This window comes from Rutidosis leptorrhynchoides, chromosome 6 (assembly GCF_046630445.1).
Source record: "Rutidosis leptorrhynchoides isolate AG116_Rl617_1_P2 chromosome 6, CSIRO_AGI_Rlap_v1, whole genome shotgun sequence".
Classification (NCBI taxonomy): Eukaryota; Viridiplantae; Streptophyta; class Magnoliopsida; order Asterales; family Asteraceae; genus Rutidosis; species Rutidosis leptorrhynchoides.
Genome location: NC_092338.1, coordinates 360,654,101 through 360,678,407, shown reverse-complemented (window position 1 = coordinate 360,678,407; position 24,307 = coordinate 360,654,101).

The window sequence follows — 24,307 nt, the reverse complement described above, 5'->3', positions numbered from 1 at the left end:
CCATGCATAGAGACAAAAATAATCATTCATATGGATTGAACACCTGGTAACCGACATTAACAAGATGCATATCAGAATATCCCCAATCATTCCGGGAAATCCTTCGGACATGATAAAAACGAATTCGAAGTACTAAAGCATCCGGTACTTTGGATGGGGTTCGTTAGGCCCAATAGATCTATCTTTAGGATTCGCGTCAATTAGTAGATCGGTTTACTAATTCTTAGGCTACCAAGCAAAAGGGGCATATTCGGCTTCGATCATTCAACCATATAATGTAGTTTCGATTACTTGTGTCTATTTCGTAAAACATTTATAAAAGCGCATGTATTCTCAGTCCCAAAAATATATATTGCAAAAGCATTTAAAAGGGGAGTAATGAAACTCACTATCCAATATTTTGTAGTAAAAATATTCATACGACAAAACTGAACAATGCAGGGTTGGCATTGGATTCACGAACCTATATCATATATATATATATATATATATATATATATATATATATATATATAATTATATTCGAACAAATTTATATATTATTATTAGTGATATAATTGTTATATTTAATAATTTATAGGTTTTATTAATTAATTAATTATTTTTATTTTATATATACTTTTAAAAATATTAATATAGTTATGTTATATGTATTAAATATTTTTTTATATAATTAATACTTATTTGTTATAATATTAATAATAGGAATAGTATTAATAATAATGATACTTATAATAATAATGATACTTCTAATAATAATGTTAATATTGATAATAAAAATGATAATAATACTAAAATATATACAAATTTTACTAATGATAGTAATAATGATAAGATAAAAAAAGTTGTATTATCTTTAAAATAAAAATACTAATTTTGATAAAAATGCTTAATACTAATAATACTTAATAATAATACTTGTAAAAAAATATATTAATGTTAATAATAGTAATAATAATAATAATGATAGTAATAATTATAAAAATGATAGTAATAATAATATTAATGATAATAATAATAATAAAATGTATTATTTTTATAATAATAATAATAATAATAATAATAATAATAATAATAATAATAATAATAATAATAATAATAATAATAATAATAAAGATAATGATAATGATAATGATAATAATAATAATAATAATTTAGAATATAACCTTTGAAGAAACAAGCTTCTAAAAATAAAATGCCACTACCCGGACTCGAACTCATGACCTCTCGTTCCCCGATTACACAACCAAACCATTGAAGCACTCGTGAATTCTAGTTACAGTACGCGTATTCAAAGATTTAATATAACCGAACAGTTATCAACTAGCATCATAACATCAAGTCTATCATCATCATCATCATCATCGTATAACCTTATCATCATCTTATGTCCACGGCTCATCATCATCATCAATTAACATCATAACCATCATTCTTACTCACTTCATCCGATTATAAACCGAAAACACTAATTAGTGATCAAATCATCATCTTTAAACTAACATAAACATCTTGGTTCGCGATTTGGTTCTAACAGAAATATATGTGTTGTAACCGAGACTGAAGCAAGAATGGCTCGACACAAAATTCTTTGTTGGGCCAAAAATGAGTAATTGGCCCAAATTATTCTCTTGTTTGGGCTTTAAAAGATTAACAGGCTGAAAAAAAAATAGAAACCGATGGTAGTCAGCAGCCCCCATTCGGTTGCTTTAAAACTAAGTGGGGTTATTCCCTTTTGCACTTGTCGGCTAAAAGAAAGGAAAAAGTAAACATCCATGTTGTTTTATCATAAACATTTCAATCATCATTTCGGTATTACTTTATAATGATTTATCTTCAACCATACCATTTAAAGGTGATAGAAAACAGAAATTCTTAAAGCAACAAAACGGGTTATTTATGCAGGAATTGCAGGTTGATAATGGCTTACGGATAAAGGGAGAGAGGCGAGAGATAGAGTTGATTCATGATGGTTGCAGTCTTGATTGATGGTGGTTTAGTGATCAACATAAAAGCAACAAGAAACATGTGGGTTTCGATCATATAACAACAACAACAACAACAACAACAACAGGAGGTTCCATTTATTATTACTCTATCATCGTATATCATCATAATATTACTAGAACTCGCTGTACTATCACAACCATCGTATATCATTTCTCTTCGTTGTTAACAGAAATGGGAATGGAGACAGGTTAATTAAACAGCTTAGTTGCAACGAGTGGGAACGAAAATAAATAAGTTTGTGATGGTCATCGAACTTAAACAGACATAGTAGCTGAGCAGAAGCATTTTTCTATGTTCGATTAAGGAAAAGAGAAGGAAATATCAAGTGGTTTGTTCGAGGTGAAAAAGAAAGAAAACGAAAAACTCGTGGTTTGTGAAGGTGTTGATATGGTGGTTGTTTGTTTCGTGATATAAGACAGGAAGAAGCATAGTAGTAGCATAAAATAATGATGGCGGGTGACGGTTTGAATATGGTGATGATTGGGTTGATCATGGATGAGGGTGACGTGGTTTTGGTTTAATGATGGTGATTAAATGTGTGTTAGTTTTTGAAGAAAGGAAACCGGTCAATACCAACGTTGGGTGTTCGGGTTTGAAGTGGTGATCGATGAGATGGTTGTAGTGGTTCAAGGTAGCCGATGGTTTGAGGAGATGGTGATCGATGGTAGTTCTTGAGTTGTGATGGTGGAAAATTATCAAAGTGATGGAGGGTGGTGATGTCGTATAGGTTGAAGACGGTGGAAGGTTGTCTGTGTTTATGTATCATATAAGCATCCCATATATAGAGATATATGAATATGAATATGAATCTATAACATATAATATATTTAATATCATAAAATATCCTATTTTTATATAAAAAGAACGTACTAGCAATCCATTTAACACAGTAATCAAATCTTCCAATTTTGTACAGGAACCATAATAGTAATAAATATCTTTCAATAATTCAGGTTCGATTTTATTTGTCTTGTTCAATTCATTAAACTAATAGAGAACAGTAATCTCAAATCCATAATATCACAATTCAGTACATTTAAGTTCACGGATATATCTTCAACCAATGAGAAATAAATAATAATATTATAATAATTATAATAATTAAATGAAATTAAAACGTGTGAATCAATAATAAATTCTACTGACAGTTTTAATTTGGGTAGTGTATCGTGCTCCATTAATAATCAGTGGCGGATAAAAAAAAATCTCAGAAAAATTCCAAACTTTTAGATTAACTATATTTATTTATTTTGGTCATTATGGTATAAAATTCGATCCTTAATTTGTTAAATAAAAATTACATCAACTGTCCCTCTCATTTCTGGGTAAAATAAAAAAAATCTAAAATTTAACAAACAGCTCCTAAATACATTTTTAATAAGTTTATAATTTATAGATATCATTTTCGGATCACCGTTTATTTTAAAATCACACAAGTCCGTTTATAACTTGTTTATTATCAATCGAATGATAATTGAGTGCTACTATCATTTTCCAAATAAATTCGAAACTATGTATATATATTCAATACACATTATATAGATACATTTAAGTTATAATATCATATATTACTTTATTAATTAAAATAACTAAATTTTGTAATATTACAAATTACCATTATATATATAATATATATTTAAATATATATATTTCTATTTATAAATAAACGTTCGTGAATCCTCGGGAATAGTCGATGGTCAATTGAATATATGAAACAGTTCAAAACTTTTAAGACTTAGTTTAACAGACTTTGCTTATCGTATCGAAATCATATAAAGATTAAGTTTAAATTTAGTCGGAAATTTTCGGGTCGTCACAGTACCTACCCGTTAAAGAAATTTCGTCCCGAAATTTGAGTGGGATCATCATGGCTAACAATAAGAATGTTTTCCTGACGAATATGAGCTGATAAATAGAGTTTTATCATCATTTAGCAATATAGATAAAACAATTCGATAACTCGAAGCGTACGAATGAAGCTATCACTAAATAGTGAAATGAGTAAATGCAAGTTTGTCTTAACCAGTGACGTAGTCATGGTTGATTTCCGAAATTCAAGGGATTTGAAGAAAATCTTTGAAATCTGAATAAGATCTGATTTCCTCGGGGTTAAGGAAATTAGGATCTCTCTAATTAAATGCGATAATCTGTCTTGATTGCTTTGTCTGATATTTCACTATAAAAGAACTTCTTTCGTTCTATTATTCTCATCTTTTTTACTTCAATTCATATTTCTAAAACATTTGTCAAATTAACAGAAGTCACTGAAAAAGATAGAATTATCAAGAAAATATGTTCTTGATTTGTTTGGAGATTAGATAGGATGTAAGAGTCGTGTAACATGGTACATGATGACGGTAGGGTCTGTGAATCATCACGTTCCATTAGAAACTCAGCATGACTTACTGTAATATAATCACGTTGATCAAGTGTCATTATATTATACTAACTCATGCATCAATTTCCAACACTACTTCAAACCATTCATATTTTAAATTCGAAGATTTACAGAATATAGAAACCAAACAATTTCCTTTTATGAGATAACACAGATAGCGCGGAGAGATAATTAATATCGGACGAGAATATTTATGAAGATATCTTTAGAAATATTGAGGATATTTACAATGAAAGATACGATGATATCTTAGAATATCTAAGATCAGATGATGAATAAGATTTGTCCGTAAGGGTTTAGAGTCAGGAACAAGATATTCGTTAATGACTTCAGCAGATACTGAATCATTTGGATTCTTTGAAGGCAGGTTTAGTCCTTGTGATTTGTCCACAGCCTCCTTAATGGTTTGTTCAATCCGTTTTTCAGTTCCAACTTTTCTGAGCTTTGCAAATATACTATTCTTTATCATCAAACTTTCGACTTGTTAAAGTCATTCATAGTTTTTGCTGGTTCCTTCAGCTTTTTCAACATTCAGAGTATTGATTCGTAGACTGGGTGCCTTTTTAGAATTTCAGAATGGAAGGTCATAAATTCTAAGAGATATATGTTATATATATACATATAACTATTGATGTAGAAACACTGCGAGATTCGAAATAATGATTGCTAATTCCTGGTAGTTGGTATGGCAATTATTGTTACAAGATGTAGATTAGTATCTGATAGGGTTTCAATGAATATAAGGATTTTTTGTAAAATCAAAGATCAATGAGGTTGCTGGTAAGTTTACTGCTAATGTGGTGGGACATAAACGGTTCCCTGATATCGATGACAAAAGGCAAACTTATATATCGAGGTTATAATAAGGCTAATTCGAATGACAGCCGAAGTTGATTTGCTGAAGCTGTGACAAAATTTGCTACTTTGGAAAGGAATTTCAATGTTATTTTTGGTAATAACAACGCCAAAGGAGCTAGCACAGATACGTGTGAAACGTTTACTCAGGTTCCGAGTGTTTTCAAGTGCATAACTATATGCATCAATCTTTTCTTCCGTAGATGAAGTGCGGTTGGTTCATCCTCTCATTTGAGGTGTTTTCAAGAATCATGAAAGGTTTGATGCAGATTGTAATCGTCAAGATACAAATGAGGTTTAAGATGAACTCAAGTGGCAAACTTGAAGAAATATTTAGTTTCATATGTTATAATCAATATTTTAATTCATTTTAATTGTCCAATGTTATTAGTCCACAGTCGATAGTCCACAGTTAACAGTCCAATAATTCATATATAGTTTAATATATAATATTCAAATTAATTAATACGTATCGTGACCCTTGTACATGTCTCGGACTCGATCACAACTCAAAGTATATATATTATTATAGAATCAACCTCAATCCTGTATAGCTAACTCGATCATTACTGCATATAGAGTGTCTATGGTTATTCTAAATAATATATATAGATGCGTCGATATGATATCTCAAAACATTGTGTACGTGTCCCGATATTTAAAATGCGTAAATAACAGTATTTAAATGACGATAAATAAAGTGTGTAAAATAAATAACAGAAACTAAATGATGATAAATAAAATTGCGAGAATATAAATTGTGATAAATAAACTGCGATAAATAAATTGCGATAATAAAATGTAATAAGGAATTAACAGTTAGCTAGGAACAGTTAGCTAGGATTTTGTTAGCGTGGATTCTTAACAAAATTTCTCATAGTTAATTTGTTTGTTTCTAACAAATTTTATTTTGTCCAATGTTTTTTTCATTATGCCACTTGTCGGATTCTGATAGGTCAAAATCTAAATATGAAATTGAATGAAAAGGGTTATTCTACGGTGAACGAATACGTATATATGTGGATGTAAGTAGGATAGTAAATGGCTTGTTGAATCAGATTTGAAGAATGTACAGTGTAAGTTATTAATGTGAAATCTAAATATTCCTTGGCTATTACCTACCCGTTAAAATATTTTCATCATTAACAGTTTGTACAAAAGAATTTTTAATTACAATCTTTGTGAAAACATATATACATATATATTTTCTTCAGATGTAATCATGGATTTAATGAGTTAAAATGATATTAATCTCATTTGCTTTACCGTTAGAATAAGAATATATAATCTCTAAAACATTAGAGATTACATAATCGTCATGTCGAACGAAGATCAAGGATGTAGAACGATACGTAGAACGAAGATAATCGATGTAGGACAAGATGTAGAACGAAAATTATGCTCGAGGTATAGATTGCGATGTTGAGGCATGTGATGTTGAAACTTGGGTTGTTGGTGGTACTGGTGTTGATGTTGTTGCTAAAGCTGGTAAGTTTTGCACTATATTCTCCAAATTGATTACTCGAGCGCGAAGCTTGTTGATTTCTTCCATTATTCCGGAATGATTGTCTATCGGAACGAGCGGCTGAATAAGGTTTAGAATTGTAGATAGAATATAATCGTGACGAGCTACCCTAGAAATGAGGCTGAAAATGGTGTTTCGGATAGGTTCGCCAGTAAGTGCTTCAGGTTCTTCAGCAAGAGGGAAATTCGGTGGGTGGAAAGGATCACCTTCTTCTTGTCTCCAATGATTAAGTAGATCACGAACACATCAGATGAATTGGGGATGGATGATTGGTTGATACATTTTGGTGACGCTGCTTCCAGAGCTTAGGTGAATATCCGTGTCGGAATAACTGTCGGAATCTGAAGAATTCGAACTGGTTGAGGGATCCATATCGTACGATCAAATGAAGGATTTTCGATAAGAAATAGATTATAGGATGTAGATTAGTACCCTACAATACATAATTTACATATGCATATATCATACTAAAATCCCATAAGTTACGGAGGAATCTACGGAAGCTGTCAGGCAAAGGTAATAATAACAGATACTCTAAGATATAATTTTGTCTATACACTATTCATGCAATCAATGCAGTAAGATGTGTCTAGACTAGGAATGATAAGCAGGTAATTTCTTAAGGATAATAAGTAGATGATTTTCGACACGAATGATAAGCAAAACTTTTGACATGCAGACACGGTCGAAGTCCAGACTCACTAATGCATCTAAACAACTATCAGTTAGATACACTAATGCAAGACCTGGTTCGCTAAGACCACCGCTCTGATACCACATGTAAAGACCTGTCCTAATCCATCTGGACGAATACATTACATTTGGTTACATCGCGAGGTACTTGACCTCTATATGATACATTTTACAAACATTGCATTCGTTTTTAAAAGACAAACTTTCTTTACATTGAAAGTTGACGGCATGTATACCATTTCATAATATATCCCAACTATAATTGGCTTAATAATAATCTTGATGAACTCAATTACTTGAATGCAACGTCTTTTGAAATATGTCATGAATGACTCCAAGTAATATCTCTAAAATGAGCAAATGCACAGCGAAAGATTTCTTTCATACCTGAGAATAAACATGCTTTCAAGTGTCAACTAAAAGGTTGGTGAGTTCATTAGTTATCATAATCAATCATTTTCATCATTTTAATAGACCGCAAGATTTTCATTTCTCATAAATATACGTCCTACGCATAGATACAAAAATAATCATTCATATGGATTGAACACCTGGTAACCGACATTAACAAGATGCATATCAGAATATCCCCTATCATTCCGGGAAATCCTTCGGACATGATAAAAACGAATTCGAAGTACTAAAGCATCCGGTACTTTGGATGGGGTTCGTTAGGCCCAATAGATCTATCTTTAGGATTCTCGTCAATTAGTAGATCGGTTTACTAATTCTTAGGCTACCAAGCAAAAGGGGCATATTCGGCTTCGATCATTCAACCATATAATGTAGTTTCGATTACTTGTGTCTATTTCATAAAACATTTATAAAAGCGCATGTATTCTCAGTTCCAAAAATATATATTGCAAAAGCATTTAAAAGGGGAGTAATGAAACTCAATATCCAATATTTTGTAGTAAAAATATTCATACGACAAAACTGAACAATACAGGGTTGGCCTTGGATTCACGAACCTATATCATATATATATATATATATATATATATATATATATATATATATATATATATATATATATATTAACACATATAATTGTATTCGAACAAATTTATATATTATTATTAGTGATATAATTGTTATATTTAATAATTTATAGGTTTTATTAATTAATTAAGTATTTTTATTTTATATATACTTTTAAAAATATTAATATAGTTATGTTATATGTATTAAATATTTTTTTATATAATTAATACTTATTTGTTATAATATTAATAATAGGAATAGTATTAATAATAATGATACTTATAATAATAATGATACTTCTAATAATAATGTTAATATTGATAATAAAAATGATAATAATACTAAAATATATAAAATTTTTACTAATGATAGTAATAATGATAAGATAAAAAAAGTTGTATTATCTTTACAATAAAAATACTAATTTTGATAAAAATGCTTATGTCATAACCCGACCTTAACCATAAGGATGAATACAATAACATATGATTTCATCGCGAGGTATTGACCTCTATATGCAACATTTTTCAAAAACTGCATTCGTTTTTACAATACAAACCATAGCTTTTATTATAAATACAAGGTTTAAACAACTTAATAATGATTATCGTTTAGCGATAATCTTAGACTTACAAACTTTACATGTGATAATAACAATACGACCTCCAACATATTTTACATTACAAATCCTCCGATATGCAGTTTTATTTTTGACACAAATATGCATACTCAAGATCTTGCTTAAATTCAACATGTTGCAGCGGAAGCTTTTAGTTATCACCTGAGAATAAACATGCTTAAAACGTCAACATAAAGTTGGTGAGATATAGGTTTAATGCTGGCAGCGTTATAAATATAGACCACAAGATTTCATATATAAACATTTTAATAAAAATATTCTAAGTTGTTGAGCACTTGATAACCATACTTAACATTTAATCAACGTCGCATATTCCCTTTATTATGAAATCTTACTACACCGTACCAAGTGTAGTCACCAAAACGAAGTACTGTGCAACCGTTGAATACTGGTCGTCCAGTCCGGTTGGGGTTGTCAGGCCCGATAGATCTATCAACAGGATTCGCGTTTACAATACCTCATGTAAATAATAGTTACCAAGTTACAGGGAAGTATGCCAGTGGTACAACTCAACGTAGAATATATATTTTTAATCACTTGTGTCCATAACGTAAATCATAAAATGCATGTATTCTCATCCCGAAATATTTAGAGTTTAAAAGTGGAACTATATACTCACTTTTGCCTTGAAGGTAATAAACACGACTTGGTCTCTGATTGATATCACAAACCTAACCATATATATAATATATCAACATATTTTCTTTTCAAGTAATCGTTACATATATATATATATATATATATACTTTTAATACTTTTAATATTTTCTTAGTCCGTAGTTAGCAGTCCGATGTTAGTGGTCCACAATTAGTTGCTTAAATAAAATAAATAAAGACCCCATCGTATTCGTATTGATCAGAATTAATCTCGACCCATGGTACCATGTTGTCAAGTGACGTGTTGCATACATAAAGTACCGTGTTGTCAAATGACGTGTTGCGTACAATCATGAGGTCTTATGATTAATCTTCTCGTGTTGTTTACGGGTGGTCCTAAAATATATAAAATCAAATCATAAGTAAATATATATTAAATATTATGTTAATTAGCCAAGATATGATTAATCCAATTTTGTCATAATATGATATATTACAGGTCTTGAAGTGTTTTTAAAAATCAAATTAGAAGGATCTATTTAGTTTGCGAACAAGTTTGAAATCACTTAAACTATGTTCTTGTTGTTAAAATTTTACAACACAAAATAAGATAGCTATATAAATATGAATCGAATAAGGTTATGAATAAGGTTACTACCTCAAGCTACTTGGACAAAGCTACTGGAAAAGGTAAGAAAAATCTTGGAATCAAAAGAGTGGTGGAGTGGGATTGAAAGATTGGAAGTAATCTCCTTGAAATCGGATGACTATATTGATGCGTTCTTGAGTAGGTAAATGAAGAGAGATTAGGGAGTGAATTAACTTGAAAAAAAATTGGAAATGAAATTGTATGTGTGTGTGTGTGTGTGCAAAATAGCATGATTATGGAATGGATATATAGGAGATTTAGTTTGTTTTCTTGCACAAAAGTCACACATGAGGTTAAATGGCTGGTTCCCACATGTAACATCATGTCTAGTGGCTGATCATTGAAGTCTATTGTTGGTATATACCAATAGTAAATACGTATAGAAGCTGGGTATGATACAGTTACATATACCCTAGATATACTTGTAGAAATTTTGAGGAATCGGAACGAGAATTCAAATATGGACGGGTTTATAACTGTAAAAGAGGCTCAAAACTGGGCTTTTATTTTTGGGTCAAACCGGGCCAAAATAAAATTTTAAGACATTTTTAATAAAGCAATGTTAGCCCAAAACCCAACCAGGGGCTCTGCCCCTTGGACCCCGCCAGGGGTTGCCACCCCTTGGACCCCGCTTATCGGGGGCGCTGCCCCCGAACCCCCGTCATAATCAAGATAAGTTCAAACAAGTGTGCACTCCACACTTCCCCAAACTTGATCGATATTTATCAAGATTATTTTGGTTACAAATTAATCCCATTACACTTAAATCATATTGGTGACATAGATCACCAACACATTATAGATTGTAAGTATATATGTCAAAGAACGTTACATATAGTTATCGTTTTGAAAACTTAAGTTAGTGGTCTCAAAGTATACTTATAACTTATTGTTGTTAGTTCACAATGAAATGTTAAACCATCCTTAAATCATGTTAAATATGTATAGATATGTACATCTACATAATCGTATAATTATCGTGTGTTATATAGTTCGTGATATCATCGGTCAAATTGGACGGTCAAACGTTGTGTGAAACTCTTTTCAAAAACATAAGTCTCAACAGTTTGGATTGCTTATCATACTGGTAAGGTTTATTTTATGTAAATATTAATCTCATAAGTATAAAACGATCGGAAAAATCCGGGTCGTTATAGCTTAATACTAATAATACTTAATAATAATACTTGTAAAAAAATATATTAATGTTAATAATAGTAATAATAATAATAATGATAGTAATAATTATAAAAATGATAATAATAATAATAATATTAATGATAATAATAATAATAAAATGTATTATTTTTAAAATTAATAATGATGATAATAATAATAATAATAATAATAATAATAATAATAATAACAATAATAATAATAATAATAATAATAATAATAATAATAATAATAATAATAATAATAATAATAATAATAATAATAATAATAATAATAATAAAGATAATGATAATAATAATAAAAAAAATTTAGAATACAACCTTTGAAGAAACAAGCTTCTAAAATAAAATGCCACTGCCCGGACTCGAACGCGTGACCTCTCGTTCCCCGGTTACACAACCAAACCATTGAAGCACTCGTGAATTGTAGTTAGAATACGCGTATTCAAAGATTTAATATAACCGAACAGTTATCAACTAGCATCATAACATCAAGTCTATCATCATCATCATCATCATCGTATAACCTTATCATCATCTTATGTCCACGGCTCATCATCATCATCAATTAACATCACAACCATCATTCTTACTCACTTCATCCGATTATAAACCGAAAACACTAATTAGTGATCAAATCATCATCTTTAAACTAACATAAACATCTTGGTTCGCGATTTGGTTCTAACAGAAATATATGTGTTGTAACCGAGACTGAAGCAAGAATGGCTCGACACAAAATTCTTTGTTGGGCCAGAAATGAGTAATTGGCCCAAATTATTCTCTTGTTTGGGCTTTAAAAGATTAACGGGCTGAAAGAAAATAATAGAAACCGATGGTAGTTAGCAGCCCCCCTTCGGTTGCTTTAAAACTAAGTGGGGTTATTCCCTTTTGCACTTGTCGGCTAAAAGATAGGAAAAAGTAAACATCCATGTTGTTTTATCATAAACATTTCAATCATCATTTCGGTATTACTTTATTATGATTTATCGTCAACTGTACCATTTAAAGGTGATAGAAAACAGAAATTCTTAAAGCAACAAAATGGGTTATTTATGCAGGAATTGCATGTTGATAATGGCTTATGGATAAAGGGAGATATGCGAGAGATAGAGTTGATTCATGATGGTTGCAGTCGTGATTGATGGTGGTTTAGTGATCAACATAAAAGTAACAAGAAACATGTGGGTTTCGATCATATAACAACAACAACAACAACAACAACAACAACAACAGGAGGTTCCATTTATTATTACTCTTTCATTATATATCATCATAATATTACTAGAACTCGCTGTACTATCACAACCATCGTATATCATTTCTCTTCATTGTTAACAGAAATGGGAATAGAGATAGGAAAATTACACAGCTTAGTAGCAACGAGTGGGGACGAAAATAAATAAGTTTATGATGGTCATCGAACTTAAACAGACATAGTAGCTGAGCAGAAGCAGTTTTCTATGTTCGATTAAGGAAAAGAGAAGGAAATATCAAGTGGTTTGTTCGAGGTGAAAAAGAAAGAAAACGAAAAACTCGTGGTTTGTGAAGGTGTCGATATGGTGGTTGTTTGTTTCGTGATATAAGACAGAAAGAAGCATAGTAGTAGCATAAAATAATGATGGTGGGTGACGGTTTGAATATGGTGATGATTGGGTTGATCATGGATTAGGGTGACGTGGTTTTGGTTTAATGATGGTGATTAAATGTGTGTTAGTTTTTGAAGAAAGGAAACCGATCAATACCAACGTTGGGTGTTCGGGTTTGAAGTGGTGATCGATGAGATGGTTGTAGTGGTTCAAGGTAGCCGATGGTTTGAGGAGATGGTGATCGATGGTAGTTCTTGAGTTGTGATGGTGGAAAATTATCAAAGTGATGGAGGGTGGTGATGTCGTATAGGTTGAAGATGGTGGAAGGTTGTCTGTGTTTATCTATCATATAAGCATCCCATATATAGAGATATATGAATATGAATCTATAACATATAATATATTTAATATCATAAAATATCCTATTTTTATATAAAAAGAACGTACTAGCAATCCATTTAACACAGTAATCAAATCTTCCAATTTAGTACAGGAACCATAATAGTAATAAATATCTTTCAATAATTCAGGTTCGATTTTATTTGTCTTGTTCAATTCATTAAACTAATAGAGAACAGTAATCCCAAATCCATAATATCACAATTCAGTACATTTAAGTTCACGGATATATCTTCAACCAATGAGAAATAAATAATAATATTATAATAATTATAATAATCAAATGAAATTAAAATGTGTGAAACAATAATAAATTCTACTGACAGTTTTAATTCGGGTAGTGTATCGTGCTCCATTGATAATCAATGGCGGATAAAAAAAAAATCTCAGAAAAATTCCAAACTTTTAGATTAACTATATTTATTTATTTTAGTCATTATGGTATAAAATTCGATTCTTAATTTGTTAAATAAAAATTACATCAACTGTCCCTCTCATTTCTGGGTAAAATAAAAAAATCTAAAATTTAACAAACAGCTCCTAAATACATTTTTAATAAGTTTATAATTTATAGATATCATTTTCGGATCACCGTTTATTTTAAAATCACACAAGTTTGTTTATAACTTGTTTATTATCAATCGAATGATAATTGAGTGTTACTATCATTTTCCAAATAAATTCGAAACTATGTATATATATTCAATACACATTATATAGATACATTTAAGTTATAATATCATATATTACTTTATTAATTCAAATAACTAAATTTTGTAATATTACAAATTACCATTATATATATAATATATATTTAAATATATATATTTCTATTTATAAATAAACGTTCGTGAATCCTCGGGAATAGTCGATGGTCAATTGAATATATGAAACAGTTCAAAACTTTTGAGACTTAGTTTAACAGACTTTGCTTATCGTATCGAAATCATATAAAGATTAAGTTTAAATTTAGTCATCAACAATGATTATGTTATAAAAATAACATATATGAAAAGTACCCTAAATATTTAGCGTTTTTTTAAAAGTGTCCGTTTTGCATATAGTTAGTGATATTGTGTTCATAAAATTATTTCGAGTTTAAGGATGGTGTCGGAAAAATTTAACTCGTTGCGAGCGAAGATATGACCTGTTGAATATTTGAGTGGAGTTTATTTAAGATATTTTATGAAAATTTTGATTTGACGCTTTAACCCCCTGTGTTGGGGGCCGATTTTAATTTTTGAACAAAGTGTGGGGGCTTTTGTGGTGTTACTTGAAAGAAAGAAGGGAAAAGAAAAAAAAAGGTGGAAAGACGAAAATACCCCTGGTACTATTCATAAGTTTTGTCTAATAGTTAATATGGTAATTTGCAAAGGCGAAAGCGTTAGGACGATCGAATAGTTGCTTTTGTTATAGGGTTAAAGCTAAAAATAGGCTACAAACTTACACAAATGTATCGATGTCGCTCACAAACTCATTTCCGTCCTACTGTCGTCTACAAACTTTCAAAAAAAGTGCTAATATCAACATTTTATAGTTTTGACCTGTTGCATTCTAATTTTGACCTGATTTTTTTTTTTAAGAATTAAGATCCAATCCACGAACGACACGTGTTGATTTTTAACCAGTTTAGCCGGTAGCAAGTCATTTTTGTTTACATTGGTACACTTTTTGAAAGTTTTTGTTTACATTGGTATATTTTTTGAAAGTTTGTAGGCGACGGTAGGACGGAAATGGGTTTGTGGGTGACATCAGTACATTTGTGTAAGTTTGTAGTCTATTTTTGGCTTTAACCCTAAGCTTAGTACGCACAAATACGCAGTTTCGTGAAAGTAATAAGCACAAAAGTATATGTCGAAAAAATCAGGTCGTTACATTACCCACCTGTTAAAGAAAATTTCGTCTCGAAATTTTGAGGGGTGACTAACAACGGTACAGAAATTTGAAGAAGAAGGAGCGTATCAAAGTTCTGAGAGACTCGTGGGCTCAGAAGTGAGCTACTTACCTTGAAAGGTACTTGGGCGTATAAAAGTAAGAATAGGTATATGCCATTACTCGAGTCTCTTGACCTTAGAGATCAACAAATTGATTTCGTTTCTTATGAACCTGAATATGTCATCTGAATATATACCCACAAAAGGAAAGATGATGTTTTTAGGCTTACAGGCATCTTCAGTAAGTTGGATGCATGAAATGCATCATGAATGTTACCCAACTCATCCAAAACATTGAGCGTTTATGTCGCAATACAAGGCTGACAGATAGAATGGAAAACATGGCGATCACAACATACTGCATGCGAACTTATCCTTGGATGGAATGAAAACACAGTTCCATAATGTAACTTTATCCTTTCAGTTACATGTTGATGTTATGGTTAACATTAACTAGAACAACATATAGTTGCAACCAACGAAGGAAAGAATACGTAGAGTAACCACATCTGTGTTATAGACGTCTTAAGTAGTCCCTTCCAAGAGGATAACAAGATTCACAGATTCCTAAAGTATTTTACATTACAATTCCGAAAGAAAATCGCACGTAAGGTGTGATCTTTGAACCAGGGTGAACTCTTCGAGTGGTTTGTTCTGAATTTATCCTTATACTTAAGGGGATGCGCGGATGAGAAGATACGTGAACCCTTGGTCATAAAGAATGGTTTACTCCAAGTAAAAAGGATCTCAAAAATGATTTCTTGTACCTCAATATACTGATTCATAGAGATGGTGTTTACGAGGGTGTTGCGATTAGCCGTGAAATATTGAGAGTAGAAATCCACCTAGTGCCTTTCCTACAATGGGGTGACCACTGAGTGTGCCTCGGAAACTGATTTATAGTCCCGCGTTTATGCCAAGTCTAACCTTAAAAGGGACATTTTATGGGCGCAAAGACTTCCTAACAAATTTTATAAAACTGCCATCCAAAGTGGCTCAAGAGTTTTTAACTAAGATCTTAATCGTAAACTTTATCCCTAAAAGGAGGACGAGAAAAAGTGTGATCCATACATGGTGTAGACTAATACGAAAACCTTTAATAAAATCAACCAAGGAAGTTTTGAAAAACCTTTAAACGTTTGATGTGACAACATAAACGGAATGAAGTTCCTAGTAAATTTAGAAGTATGTACCATTTTACACAAAACTATTTGACTTAAGTTAAATAACTCGATAAAGGAGCGGTTTTTAAATAATTTGCAGGCATAACTTAGTACGTACTAACCAAAATAAGTAAGGGTAAATTTATTAATTTAATTATATACTTACATATATGATTTTATAAATCGCATAAGTGACAGAAAAGTTTTATTACTTTCATTTGTCCATAAATCTCGTGAGGACCGCACAAATAAACAACGTGTAAAAATTTTGATAAACATAATTTTTCGTATTTCAGAGGTTACGAGTTGAAAAAGAATGAGTGAAAAAATCTTTGAATCATCGGGTGACATGTCACTAGGTAATGAAAACTAATGAATAAAATGTAGTTTTGATAATTATCAGGACCTAAGTCTTTGGGCCAAAAATGTTCACGTGCGAAGCCGTTGCTAAAAGTGAGGTATGAAGGATAGAGCACGAGGATGAGAAGTTAATCGCTTCTTGACTTTGCAAAATGCCAAACTGGTTATGACTAATACTAAAGTCGGAATACTGATGGTGTTAATATCACTAAATGAGAATCTCTCGGAATAAGTAAGATCCTTGGGGTAACGCAATAATTTTGAATGGTTTAAGTGTTAGTGGATGCCCGAAGGCTCTGCATGACGTGGTAGTAAGTGCCTTCATCACATACACACACACACACACATGAATCTCTCAATTTCGGCGGTTGTAAAGTCTCCATGATGACTTGGATACGAATAAGCAACTAAAATTTTGTATAATAAGCAACGAAAATTTTATAGAAATCATTTTAGGTGACAATGTAAGAAATGAAATGAAGTTCTTAGTAAACTAGGGTTATGTGCAACATGTACTATTCTAAGTAAAATATCTTTTGAATAAAAGAATTGATTTGCAAAAGTGAAAGTAAAATTCCATAGGTACTAGTCAAAAATAAGTAATTACTTACTTTATTTTATATAACATACACGATTTCAAAAATTTGCACGTATGAAAAATAAAATAAATTTATTTTTATAAAACTTTGAGAGGATCGCACAGTAAAATAGTGTGTGTAAAATTTTGGCAAACAAAATTTTCATATTTCGGAGGTTACAAGTTGGAAAAAGATTGATGAGGATCGAGTAACAGATTTTTGAAAATTTCGGGTGATATTTGAGCAACAATGTCACGAGGTAATGAAAACTGTTGAATTTAAATGTGGTTGATGACTATTAGTAGGGCATAAGTCCTTTGACCAAAAATGCTTAAGTGTGAAGTTGTTGCTTATAAGTGAGATACGAATGAGAGAGTATGAGGATGGGAATTAACCACTCATTGATTTTGGAAAATTTTGAACTGGTATGACTAATATCGAAGTGAGAAGGATGACGGTGTGATTATCATCAAATAAGAAACCTCTCGGAATAAGTTAGGATTCAGAGTCGCGTAAGAATGAGTATCAAATAAGGTTCTTGGGTATTCTTTAATATAGAATTTGAATCGCTGAAGTGACGGGATACAATTTCCTTTATGTATCGTTGTGCAAGTTTGTCCATGGTATCGGTTTCTTTCATGGCTAGAAAGTGGGCAGATTTGGTGAGACGGTCAACAATAACACATATAGTGTCCTAACCGCCTACCATTTTTGGTAGCTTCGTGATGAAATCCATTGTTATTCTCCCATTTCCATTGTGGGATTTCGGGTTGTTGTCATGCAACTAATAAGGTTCAGCTTCGGGCTACTTCTCTCCCCGTATCTATTAATGGCTCACCATTCTCGCGAGGTATACGAATAATCTTCTCACTATAAATAACTTTCGCTTTCATCCTTGAAAGCCAGTCCGTTCCAACTATTTCATCAAATCTTCCTAACTTGATGAGTATTAGGTTAATCCTAAAGTCCATTCCAGCTATTACATCAAACTTCCCAAATTGATGGGTGTTAGGTTAATCTTAAGGTTCATTCCCACCAAATCTTATTATACTACCGTGAAAAATTCTATCAATCTTCTCAAATAACATCCGATTGTGCGTAGATAACTAATCCTTTCCAAGTACTACTTTAAAACTTCCAGGTTTTGTTGACATGAGGTCATCTCCAATGACCCACCTGTTAATTTTGAGGTACTACCTCAAATTATTCCTCTATCTCTGCCAGCTTACCATTATCTTGTCCTATAGAGTACTTAACTCTCATGGTTGTTAATGGCTTATTAGTCATAACACTAAGGTTCTTAGATATAAGGTTTCTATCATTCTAGTATTAAATAACTTCGAGACAATAAAACGTTGTGACGAATCGTACCCTAACTATAATCAGGATCCATGCGAGTCTCCATAGCTGAGATAACGATTGCTCTATGGCAAGTAAGTCCAACGTTTTTCCTATTTGAGAACTTTTTCCTTAAGTGTCCAGGGTGTCTATATCTATAACAAATTTCCGGGTTATCAATTCTGCAATCAAGGCCCTTCTTGTACAGTATATAGGCTAAGTGGTTATTCTTTCCCTACCTCTAACAGACCATAATGCGTATACTCAAGTGGTTCCTACCAAAATTTTCTTTGAATCACTTCATATTCCTTACGTAGTAACATTGGAACTTCTGCATGATTTACTTCAATATAATCATGCTGGCCTGGCATCATTATATTGTACTAAATCGTACGTTCATTCCAATATCACTCCATATGGTCATTGTAACGTGATCACTTCAAGTTCTACTCAATTTCATCTAACGGTGCCTTATCTATGCTATTTCAAAATAAAATCTACATAATTAATCTCATGGTTTCTCGGTGTGGGTGCGTAGGTTCCGTAGGTCATGCATCAATGCCTAAATGTCCCGAAATTTCTTCTAAATGTTCGGGTTCAGGTAACGTCGTTAGGTTCCTTTCTAGAAATTCAATCTGGGTCTCGCGTCAAGTTGTATGTGTAGCAAGTAGTAATACGATATGTTTTGAGGTGACACCCAAGTCTTTGAGTATGGCTGAGCATTAGTGGAAGACACTATGACCTTGTGGAAGGAGATGCCTTCCTGACTTCTCCAATGCCTAAGAGTGTTAGGGATCTAAGTCCAGAAGTGTCGTTAGATCGTTGAGTAGTGGTGAAGGATGAAAGAGATAAGTGACGGTCATGAAAACGTACGGGATACGAGTCAACTTGCGGAAACTGAACAACCTTCTAATGTTCATACATTTTACGTGGCTAACTAGGGTGAGCTCGGGGGGTGGAGCGAGGTACGGTTACTCCGACAAGTCTTCACGTATCTCCTCCTCCGAGGATCAAATTTAGTGGGCTTGTAATCCGAGGGGTACTCTTCCTGGATTGCGTGAAGTAATGTTTCGATCTCTGGAACGTTGGAACGGTAGTAACAGGTGGATTACAATACTGGTCCTCAGGGTTAGACGAGTGGGAAAAGGGTTCAGAAAACATCTGAACTAGGAAAGATAAATTTTCCAAGTCGGTACAACGAATAACAGACATGAAGCAAGCACGTATTCAGGCATAATAACTACATCAGCCTAGATCGTCTACAGTGGTACATGCCATGGCAATAATAACAGTATTAAACAGAAGTATCATGCAAAAAGCAGATAGTAGCATGCAGTGGCGAGAATAAGCAATAGCATACAACAAGTTCACATAGTAGTAAAAGTAAGCAGTAGCATGCAGTAGTAGTAAGTAGTAACATGCAATAATATATAATAGTAGCATGCAGTAGTTCCGCAGAAATAAGTAAACGAGCAAGTTGTAGATTAGTCCTATTAGTGAATCCTACTCAACTCACTCAAGACGCACTAATGCAACCTAATTCCCTACCACCAATGCTCTGATACCAAATGTGACGCCCCGTACAAAATCAACGTGTACAGATCATCAACAATAGGTCCATTCCATGGTACAATACTACATGTTGTTTTAAAACAAGTTTTACATTCATGAAAAGGTGACGTCTTTGCCAACGTCAAATGTTTTACAAAGATAACGTACTTCTACGAATAGAAAGTATTAACATAAGTACGTGACACAAAGGTCATTACAAAGCCATTGTTCAAATGTAACATAAGTTGTGAATGCAAAGTAAAACTTCCATGATTGAGACATCTCTAAGTAATGCAGCGGAAGTCTAACACAGCGAGTCTGTAACAGCAAGTCTATAACACCAAGACTATAACAGCAAGTCTAACAGTGGAAGCAACAACGTCTAAGTGTGATGACCCGGGAATTTCCGACCAAATTTAAACTTAAATCTTATATAATTTCGACACAATAAGCAAAGTCTATTAAACCGAGTCTCAAAATGTTGGAACTATTTATCATAAATACATTTGACCTTCTATCATTCGTGACGATTCACGAACAACTAATTGTAAATAGTTATATGTGTATATATATAAATAATAATTGGAAGTATAATTTGAAACATTTAATGTTGTTGTTATGAGATATGATATTATAATATTTATTATTTAAAAACATAGCTATACATATAAATAAAGGTATATTAAAAATAAATATTAAGTAATTGTAATACTCGTTTGATGTTCCGATTGATATTAAGCAGGTTAAATTCAAACTTATATAAATTTAAAATAAACGGTGATCCGAAAATAAGTTGTATGAATTATAACTTTGTAAAAATATAATTAGAATCTATTTGATTAGTTTTAACATTTAGTATTTTACTTGGGGTTGGGAGCTAATAATTAATTTAATTTTTATTTAATAATTGTAAATAATTAATGACCAAATTTTATTACCTTAATGACTGAAATAAATAAATATAATATTTTTGGGATTTTTAGGAACATCTTTATAATTTAATTGTTTAGCAATGCACACGATATAATACTCCCTAAATTAATTTAGTAAGAGGACAAACATCCGGCTGCTTAATTGATAATTACTATTCGAGTACTGTGTTTGCATATTAAAATATCTATACTGTGTTTGCATATTAAAATATCTATCACTTATTGATTAAATTTTGTCTGTGTCTCTGTTAATTGAAATAATTGATATACAAATAGATGTATGCATCAATCTAATACTATCATAAAAACCAATCTATATGATTTTGTGCTGTGATCAAGAAAACCACTTTTCTTTCCATCTTCTCTTATTCCATCGACTATTTTTCATTTACCAAACAAAGAATCCATCATCACCACAAAACCACCTTCGAACCAACTTGAAGACAACCACCCTATCGTTTACTGTTTCAACTCGGTTACAAACCAAAACCCAAATTGGTTTCTTGTTTTTCTTATCGAGAGCCCACCATCTTAAATTACCACCCAACAAAAACCACCATCGATAACTGGTTATCACCCTAATACCACCATTGACAGCTTCTACTTCTTGTTTCTTACGAGCATCACCCAAACCCAATAGCCAATCACTATGAACCATGATCAAACTACTACTACTGTCCGTTACTGTTTCGGGTTTGATAAATAAACAATATCAACCACCATCATATTATGAATACTGCTATTAACCATCTCCTTAACCTGCAAGCTGCTCGTTAAAATGTTTTCTTGATGTTTAAATCGAGAACATTCACAAGACATCATCACCTTCGCAATCAACCACCATATAAACACCTTCTGTTTCTGATTTACGAATGCAGCTGCAACTGCAACTGCAGTTTCTACTTCCTATTTTTGTTTTAATTAAAAACCCACACCTCATTAAACTTGCTGCATGAACTATAGTTTTCGGTTTTCCCACATACACATTTTGACTTCTTTATTTTTTTTTTCCTTATACACCAACTCCCACCAATCAAATACCCCACTTGTTTATTTAAAGAAAAAGGAATCCGGATACATTGATGAATGAGGGACCAGTCTAATAGGGCTGCTACTTTTGTGATTAATTTAAATACAAAAAGGAACCAAACTCCTTTGTAAGGTTAATGGATCGATTTCATTAGACTTGGGCCACCATTTTCTTCTGTTTCTAATTCTGATTCTATTCTTGGGCCGGGATCCATTCTTTGTTGGGCCATGTTCTAGTTATTAGGCCTAATATATTCTTGGGATGTATAATATACATATTGGTGACGGTTAGAAATGTTGCAAGTATGATAACGATGATGATGATTCTGTATTATGGCAGAATAATGATGATCAAAATGATGAATCACGATGCATAATGCTAATGATGATGTCGTTTATGATGTTGATGATGATATACAATAACGATATGTTAAGCACGATGATATTGTTATCATGATTATAGTGACACATTTTATGTTTCTTCTTCTGATATAATCACGATGTTACTATTATTATTTTGATTGTTGATGATGGTTTAACGAGTGTAATGATCACGAATATTAAGATGATGATGGTGATGTAAGAACGTGGAAGTGTTAATGGTTAAAGAAGAAGAAGAAACACATACACGGGTTAAATAAATTTAGGATAAGGAATATAACATACAAGTAATAGCAGACGGATGGTTAAAGGTGTTAGTGAGGAAAGAGAGGTCGCGGGTTCGAACCCGGGCAAGCGCACTCATGTTTTTTTTTGGAACTTATTCTTTGAGGTTCGTGAATCTGAGGCCAACCCTGCATTGTTCAATATAGTCATATGCATTTTTACTACAAAATACATTAGGTGAGTTTCATTTGCTCCCTTTTACTCTTTACGTTTTTGGGCTGAGAATACATGCAAATGCTTTATTAACTGTTTTACAATATTTATATGTGTGAGTTTCATTTGAATCCCTTTTACTCTTTACATTTTTGGGCTGAGAATACATGCAAATGCTTTATTAACTGTTTTACAATATTTATATGCGTGAGTTTCATTTGCCTTTTTACCCTTTATATTTTTGGGATGAGAATACATGCGCAACTTTTATAACTGTTTTACGAAATAGACACAAGTAAATGAAACTACATTCTATGGCTGGATTATTAAACCGAATATGCCCCTTTTTAGTCTGGTAATCTAAGAATTAGGGAACAGACACCCTAATTGACGCGAATCCTAAAGATAGATCTATCGGGCCCAACAAGCCCCATCCAAAGTACCGGATGCTTTAGTATTTCGAAATTTATATCATGTCCGAAGGAGGATCCTGGAATGATAGGGATATTCTTATATGCATATGGTGAATGTCGGTTACCAGGTGTTCAATCCATATGAATGATATTTTTGTCTCTATGTATGGGACGTATGTTTATGAGAAATGGAAATATGAAATATTGTGGTCTATTAAAATTATGAGATGATTATTTATGTTAAACTAATGAACTCACCAACCTTTTGGTTGACACTTTAAAGCATGTTTATTCTCAGGTACGAAAGAAATGTTCCGCTGTGCATTAGCTCATTGTTAAAGATATTACTGGAGTCATTCATGACATATTTCAAAAGACGTTGCATTCGAGTCGTCGAGTTCATCAAGATTATTTTTAAGTCAAATATAGTTAGATGTATTAGGAAATGGGATGCATGCCGTCAACTGTCGATGTTATGAAAGATTGTCTTTTAAAAAAAAAAATGAATGCAATGTTTGTAAAATGTATCATATAGAGGTCAAGTACCTCGCGATGTAATCAATTGTTGTGATTCGTTTATAATCGATATGGACTTCGTCCGGATGGATTAGGACGGGTCCTTTCAGTTGGTATCAGAGCGGTGGTCTTAGTGAACCGGGTCTTGCATTTGTGTGTCT